Source organism: Dipodomys merriami, unplaced genomic scaffold (genome assembly GCF_024711535.1).
Source record: "Dipodomys merriami isolate MVZ:Mamm:240054 unplaced genomic scaffold, mDipMer1.0.p SCAF_12, whole genome shotgun sequence".
Taxonomy (NCBI): domain Eukaryota; kingdom Metazoa; phylum Chordata; class Mammalia; order Rodentia; family Heteromyidae; genus Dipodomys; species Dipodomys merriami.
In genome coordinates, this window is record NW_027202493.1 from 35865490 (window position 1) to 35874286 (window position 8797).

The following is an 8797-nucleotide window of genomic DNA, read 5'->3' on the forward strand; positions in this document are numbered from 1 at the left end:
GGCGCTGTCCCTCAGCTCTTTAGCTCAAGGCTAGCACTCTACCACTTGAGCCACAGCGCCACTTTGGGCTTTTTTCTTTTTGCTTATGTGGTGCTGAGGAATTGAACCCAGGGCCTCAGGCATGCAAGGCAAGCACTCTACCACTGAGCCACCTTCCAGCCTCAAAATGGGCTATTTTTGCCAGGTGCCAATGGTTCATATCTGTAATCCAACCTACTCAGGAGACTTGAGATCTGGAGGATCATGGCAGAATAGTCTGAGAGACTCCAATTAACCAGCAAAAAAGTCTGGCTGGAGGTGGGGCTCAGGTAAAAGAATGCCAGCCATGAGCCAACAAGCCATGTAAGCACAACTGCCCCAAGTTCATGCTCCCATATAGTGGGAAAAGGGGGGACTATTTTTGTTGATTGTGAAGAGTTAAAATACTTTCAACCAGTCACATTATCTTCAGTGTTTGAAGTGTATTCCTTATAATTTCTTGAGTAGGCTGAGAGGTGAAAAGTCTAGGACTGTCACTGCCAAGTTAGTTCACCAAATCCAGCTACAGGTGATGATGCAGAGGGTTTTGACTGACATGTGCCCATCTGATGACCTCCAACTTGAAGTCTCTGATGAGGTAGCAAGGCAAAGAAGTTAAATCTTTCTCCCATCTTCTTAGGATTCATTAACATATTGTACCCATGAAGTAACTGCTGCCTCACTGATGGCTCATCTGCTTTATCTAAAAGAACCTTCAGTCGGACATCAATGCCCATATTTTTAAAAAATGTTTGTTTTTGTATTGGCCCCAGTGAGGCTGCTTTTCCTTGTGTCATTCTGCACAAGTAACTGAAATCCACATCAGCTGTTAGGTCTGCTGTTCCAGGGGCAATTAACATGTCATGAAGCTTGTGGCTGCAAAAACCCTCTGAAAGTGTCTGTCTTTGTTCCATCATGACCATAATCAGCAATTAGGGCAGCACCTCCAGTGAGTGCAATGCGCTGAGAAAGTTCCAGAATAATTACCCCAGCCTCTGGACATACTTCAATGTGATCTCTTGTTTCACCACATTGTATGAAGGCTTCTGCTGGAGTAGCACCAGGTGCCAAGACAAATCTCAGCTTATCAGAAACTTGTGGGTCAATATCAATGAGTACTTCTCTCCATCCCTGTGGTGTTTTCTGAAATTTATGTATAGGAGGAACATCAAAAAATTCGTTTGCAAGATAGAAGCTGTACCCTTTTGGAACATCCTTCAGATCACGGTACCAGGAAACTGGAATCCCAGCCTTGGTCACACCTTTCATATACACAAGGGATTCCGCATCTCTCTCTAATGGTATCTTCTTGTCAGTCAATGTCAGTGCCTGAAACTCACTTAATTTTTGACTCATCTCTACCAGGTGTACTGAAATGTCACAGGTTTTCAGCACAGATCCAAGCTGACTGAACACCCTCAAAATGTCTCCTGTGAGTGTTCCCCGACCTGGGCCCAGTTCTACTAGCTGAAAAGCTGAACTTTTTCCAGAGGACATCCATTCACTAATGAACCATATCCCTACTAGCTCTCCAAAGATCTGGCTTATTTCAGGTGAAGTAATGAAATCTCCTTTTTCTCCTAGCATATCATGGTGAACATAATATCCCTTGTCCGGGTTGGTCAACACTTCCTTCATATACTCGGCCACAGTGATGGGACCGGTAGACTTTATTTTGTACATGAGATGTCGAAACATTGGTGTCACCCGGTTGCTTTCTGCCGGTTCATTCCCGGAGCTGAAGTATTTCCCTCTCCAAACACAGGGAAAGAGAGCGCACGCGACATTGAAGCAGCGGACTCGCCGGGACCATCTCGCCGAACTCCGCCGGTGCCAGGCTCTGGGGTCATTTTTTATATGTCAAAACAACTGAATACTGGTAATTTCATAGCTATATTTAGTACATTTTTATTTATAAGTGATAATAAAAAGAAAGCTCTTTAGTATGTCTGTTAATGTTGAAATTTCTTTTCAATGGAATTTTGTGCTTCTGGTTAAGTAATGAAAACACATGAAAGGTAATAAAAAAATTACCTGAGATAAACTGTTTAGAAATGAAAGAATATAAAATAAATTCCTCATTTGGGGGAGGAGTATAAAATAACATAAGTGAAAATTGACACTAGAATATATAAATATATTCAACATCATTTCAGAAAAAAACAACTTGATATTGGAGAAAAATGTTATTATCCAAAAAAAAAAAATTCAGGAACTATAGAAGTGGTTCACTGGTAGAGCATATGTTCAGTATATACAAAGTCCTGGGTTCAATCCACAGCACAAAATGCATAAATAAATAATAAAATAAAACAACGAAAACTTGGATCAGTATATCACTTTCAGCTGTCTTATATGCTGTACTGAAAACTAACATCTAGTTCTTAGAATAGATGAGTTACTCACATCTAGAACAGAATAAGCTAGCCTGGTTAATGAGTTTATCCATTCCCTGTATTTAATGCCATCACATTAAAGGAATGGATTTATAAATTTACATTGGGGCATCAAAACAGATCATTGTGGTAAGCACACTCCCGGAATTGTGGAAAACACATCAAAGAAAAGTGAAGTCAAAGCAGAAGGAAACACCCTGAAAAGGGTAAATTGAGGGGTAAATTGTATATTTTGAGTCTGGAGAATTCTTTGTTTTCACAGGCTATCTGGTCCGTGAAGGAAGTTCCGGCTGCTCTATATATTTGATAGCACAGCTGTCACTAAGGAAACTGTGGGGAACGGCAGAGGCTCGGTCTCCTAGTACAGGCTACCCAAAGCTGGCGATCTGTTATTTAGCTTGCTGCTCCTGACTTGTCATTATGCCAAAGAATCAGGCTTATTCTGAGAAGGAAGAGATTATGATAATTATTTGCAATTACCAGAAAAGAGAAATAGGCATGCTGCTGCAACACCTAACTTATCTAGAGTATTGCCACATACAATGAACCAGAGTAGCCTAGTTTCCCAATAGCAGGTAACGATTTAACATCAATGATAAGCTGAAGCAAAGACAGTCTGAAAATGAATTGCTTTACTGCAACAAACATGGGAGTAGAACAAGCAGAAAGAATAGATGGAGGGGGGAGGCAAGAATAAGAGAAATAAAATTATTCAAACATTGGGTGCTATTAATGAATCAAACATGATGAGTTCAAAGACATGCTTTTCAGAGTGGAGTCACAATCAAAGGTGACTAAATGTATCTCAAATGCCAATTGAAGCCACCAGCATGTAGAATCCTGGAACTTGTATCATCTCAGTTTCCATAGGTCAAGTTTTAAAGGGAAATAGTCTTTTTCCAAGATCATCCATCTTATTTGCAAATTTACATGTAATTGTCAGTGTGAAAATCCATCAGCCTCTTGTCAAGGAAGACTTTCAGCCAGCCTCTTGCCTCAGTTTAACTTGTGTTACAAGATAAAGCTCAAAATGGAGTTAGGACTGTCAAAATATAGTCACATTAATCATAATCAAAACACAAAAGTACTTAAATCTACAAGAATCAGAAATATACATCACAACAAATGCATATCAATAAACATCAAACAACACTTAAGAGCATAAGAATTAAACAACAATATCATCTGACAATGAAATGGCAAAAACAGCTTGAGGAAAATGATTGTGTATTAAAATATTGATAACTTTCTAAAACAAGCTTAGTTTATGAGCAGCACGTAGTGGGAGTTACAGAAAGAAAAAAACAGAGCAAAAAAAGAAAAGAAAGAAAGAAAAAAGAAAAAGAAACACATGTAAATGCAAATGCCCAAATCGGTCTAGGAAAATTTACTTCCTGATTTGAAAACTCACTTTGAAGATTCAGTACTCAGAGTCGGTAGTCCTGACCTTAAGTTAGGAGGTTCTCATCATCTCTGCTGACTATCAGAATACCCTAGAAGGCTTTTAGGAGTCCTTTGACTCCGTCCACATTACAAACCAGATTCAGACATCTTGTGGGTTGGGCCTAGGGTGCAACATTTTACTTCCTATTTATTCTTGATACATGATATGCATATATACATATTTAGGGGGATAGTATTGAAGTTTGGAACTCACTTTGAACTCTGTGCTTGCTTGGAAAGCACTCTACCACTCACACCAAACCTCCAGCCCTATTTCCTTTTGATATTTTCCTCATAGAGTCTCATGGTCCTGCCTACCTTCTCCCTCTAAAGTTTGAGCTTTAATTGTATTTACATGTCCCATGTAGCTGGAGGACAGATGCATGCCACCACATGGCTTGTTGGTAAGACTGGGGTATCTAATAGATAATACTATCACTACAATTCTATATCTTTCTGTTGCATGCTAATATACTACCACTTTTAAAAGTACTTGAAAATAAGATGTGAAAAAGAGTCTCTATGTGATCACTGGACGTAATCAGTTTTATTGGAAGACAAACAGCAAAGACACTTTGTAGAGGCAGAAAAAGTGGGCCTTAGAGAACTTAGGAATTGAAGGAAAAATCTCACTTGAGGTCTCCGCTGTCTAAACTCTGATGGAACCAGTATGGCAATATAAAAACAGAGTTGATTTAAGCAAAAAAAAAAATACATCCATCCATTGTCATTTTCTAAGAAGATGAAATCAAGACATTTTTTTCTTATAAGAAAGTGATTGTCCCTTAAGAAAAATCATTAAAATGATCATCAGGGAATCTGTCCTAGTTTTAATCAAGATTTAAAGAAATAGGAAAAAAAGTGAAAAGGATGTGGGAAACTGATAGAGAAAAAGTCAGTGAAAAATGACAGGCTGGCTGGTGGGAAGAAATTAAGATTGCTAAATACTGAGTGTTGGAATCCTCAGAGCCCAACGTCCAAAATTACAGCGAACTTCCCGTGACTAGTACTTACATGTTCTTTTTATTTTGTTTTCTTCCTCTTTGATCAGCACAAGCAGAGTTATCTATTGAGTTTTTTATTAAGCAGTTGTTTAACATAGTAATTTTGTTATTATTATTTTTTTGCCAATCCTACAACTGGAACTCAGGGCCTGGATGCTGTCTCTGAGCTTTTTTGCTCAAGGCTAGTACTCTACCACTTGAGCCTCATTTCCACTTCTAGCTTTTTGTGTTTATTTGGAAATAAGAGTCTCAGAGTCTTTCCTGTCCAGGTTGGGTTCAAACTGTAATCCTCAGATCTTAGCATCTAAGCAGCTAGAATTACATGCTTGAGCCACCAATGCTGAGTGATGATTTTATTTTAAATGACCTGTATTGATATTCATTACATCTCTAGTTGAATTTTTTTACATCTATTATAGGATGCTTCACTTTCTTTAAAGTAAGTTAGGATAATCACAAATTTAAAGTATTTTTTTATGCCAAGTGCATTTTACACTATAGGTGCGTAGTGTCCAATTACTCAGGACTAACAGAATTGTAATGTGCCTGACAAATACTATTGGTAGGTCCAGAAGTTTTGTCTCAAAGATTACAGAGTTTAAATGTCAGCAGGTTACTCGAGATAGCATCTAAAAAAAGATACAATTTTTAAAATTGGAGATAACTAGGAGGTGAAGAATCAGGTGATGAATATACCATGACTCCTTTTAAACAGAGACTAACATGAATACATACATTAGAGGCAAGAGGAATATCCAACTTATTTACTGCAGGGTGTTCATAAATCTGTACCCAAAACTTTTGGGTCATAGGTATTAGGAAAAATATGTTTTAAATTTACTTTATCATTATTATACAGGTGATGTGCAAAGGGATTATAATTACATGAGTCAAGTAATTTCCTTTCATATTGTCTTCTGTTCCCTCACTTTCTCCCAGTCCCTCCCTCCTGTCTCCACCCATGAATTGTATCATTCACTCCCAGTGCCCAGTGAGCTCCACTGCTGCGTTTTTTACCTTTTCCCCCTAGAGTTCTGTACCCTTCCCTTTGCCCCCTCCCACAGATATACACATGAATACACCATACACAGCGTAAAGAAGACAGAATCATCAACAACTAAGAAAGAGAAAAAAGAGGTCTCTTGTTTCCCTATCTTGCAGTTTGTTTCAGTATGTTTATTATTATTATTTTTTGGGGGGGTCCGGTAATAGGGCCTGAAATCTGGGCCTGGGCGCTGTCCCTTAGCTCTTCAGCTCAAGGCTAGCACTCTACCACTTGAGCCACAGCGCCACTTCCGGCTTTTTTTTCCTGCTTATGTGGTGCTGAGGAATCGAACCCAGGACCTCAAGCATGCAAGGCAAACGCTCTACCACTGAGCCACCTTCCCAGCCCATGTTTATTATTTTAGATAATATGAAGAGATACTTAGGCATTGTATTTTTGTGTTTTTCTCCTGAGATTATCCTCTTTTGGTCTCACTGTATGCAAGTATCTAGAATCCTGTATAATTTATCATATCCTGGTGTATTTTACATCTAATTTATTCATATCAGAAAGAACAGGAGCCATTTGTCTCTCTCAGCTTGCCTTACTTCATTAAACATGATCTGTTCGTTCTATCCATTTCCCTGCAAATGACATTATTTTATTATTTTTAATGGTTGTGTAAAGAAAAAGTTACATTTCATATAGGAACCAATTTTTTTGGATCCGCTCATCTATTGTGGGGCATCTGGGCTCTTTCCACAATTTGGCTGCTATGAGAAGTACTGCAATGAACATGGGTGCACTCATGTCCTTATCATATCCTGGCAATGAACATGGGTACATGGACATCCTTATCCTATCCTGGCTCATAATAATTTTACATTATATATACAATTATGGTTATCTGTATGCTTCAGCATTTATTATATCCACTGTGATCTAGAGTAACATTGTAAAATCAAAAGTATTAATATTTCTGCAATAAGATAAATAGATATACTGTTAAAGGGGTCAACAGTTTAGATCAGATAAGGACAGCAAAGTCAGATCAGGGATTGTAGGCCTGTGTTTAAAGCAAAATACTAAGAACAAGAAGAATTTTCATGTTGAAAGTATGAGAGTAGCTATGTGCTAGTGACTCTTGCCTGTAATCCTAGCTACTCAGGAGTCTGAGATCTGAGGATCACAGTTTGAAGCCAGCTGCGGAAGGAAAGTCGGTGAAATTCTTATCTCCAATTAACTGTCAAAAAACTGGAAGTTGTGCTGTGGGTCAAAAATGATAGAGTACTACCTTGAGCAAAAAAACTCAGGTACAGCAACCAGGCCCTGAATTCAAGAAGAAAGAAAGAAAGAAAGAAAGAAAGAAAGAAAGAAAGAAAGAAAGAAAGAAAGAAAGAAAGAAAGGAAGAAAGGAAGAAAGGAAGAAAGGAAGAAAGGAAGAAAGGAAGAAAGAAAGAAAGAAAGAAAGAAAGAAAGAAAGAAAGGAAGGAAGAAAGGAAAGAAAGGAAGGAAGGAGAGAGAGGAAGGAGAGAGGAAGAAAGAAAGGAGAAAGAAAGAGAGAGAGCAAGAGAGAAAGAAAGAGAGAGAAAAGAAGGAAGGAAGAGATAAAGTTCAAGAGTATACTTATAAATCTTGACATCCTTTTCTTACTGAAAAGTGCATCTTTGTTGAATTTGAGAGTAATATGGAGCTCTAGCTACAATAGCTCTGGGGAAAAAATTCTAGAGTATCTCCTATAGATCTACTACTAAAAAACTTGATTTTTAACTCTTCTGAAAATGCATATAATTTGACCTGGACTATGTGAATAGTATTAGGCTGACCTATGAACAAATCATATGGAGTACAATGTCATTATCAGAAGTATTCAAGGTTGTCTAGGTCCAATATTATACTGCCTGGCTTTTGGCAAGCTGTCATCTGTATTTCCTCGAAGAATTATACCATGGGGTAAACAAATTATAGATTAACAGAATATGTTTCATCAACCTACCTGGTATGGAAAAAATGGTAGAATAAAATTTCACTGTTTTGAAACTCCCCATGAGTTCCTGGCGTAAGCATCTTCAATTGCGAATGCTGTAAAGGGAGACAGAGGAACAGTCTATTGTCATAGCGACAGTCATCCTCTTAGAGCAAGTCAGGTCATGCTCCATCTCTGGTCAACATCAAAATTGCTCCCCATTTTACTAAGAAGGAAAGTCAGGGTACTTACAAATGCCTGCAAGGATGTGTAAGAACTGCCCCTAAATGCTTTGTGCTCTTTTCCTCTATTGATTGCATTTCTTCTACAATAGTTTCCTTTCTTTTCCTTTAACACTCAAAATGAGTCACCCCTTCAAAGCCCAAGCTTCTGCCTGGAAGTGCTCTTTTTCCTGCTACTCATACTTTCCTCATGTTGTACTCTTCATTAAGGCTACAAAACTATCCCACTGAAATTACACCCAGTTTGCCACCTCCTCCTTCCACTCCATCAACATCATCCTAATCTGTGTGGTTCTAAGGCTCTTATCACTCATTGTTATAGATGTAGTGCTTCACTAGAACATTCTTAGCACAAGAACATCCTTAGCACAAGAAGGAAGGAAGGAGGGAGGGAGGGAGGAAGGAAGGTAGGAAGGAAGGAAGGAAGGAAGGAAGGAAGGAAAGAAGGAAGGAAGGAAGGAAGGAAGGAAGGAAGGAAGGAAGGAAGGAAAGAGGGAGGGAGGGAGGGAAAGAGGGAGGGAGGGAAGGAGAGAGAGGAAGGAAGGAAGAAAGAAAAGAAAGAAGGAAGGGAGGAAGGAAGGAAAGTAACAATGAGATGTACAAGATACTTGAAAATGAACTTTACAACTTTGGGGGGGCATTGGGGAGGGAAGGAGTTGGGGAGGTGGGGAGAGAAGGGATGGTAGGGGAAAAACAAAGGAGGAGGTAACAATGCTCCATAGGAAATGTACTCATTACCTTAC

At 38.7% G+C, this 8797-nt stretch overlaps 1 pseudogene; it reads right to left on the reverse strand.

The window, feature by feature from the left end:
* Positions 1-295: 295 nt before the first annotated feature.
* On the reverse strand, positions 296-6698 carry LOC138822973 (protein arginine methyltransferase NDUFAF7, mitochondrial pseudogene; annotated as a pseudogene).
* Positions 6699-8797: the final 2099 nt, after the last annotated feature.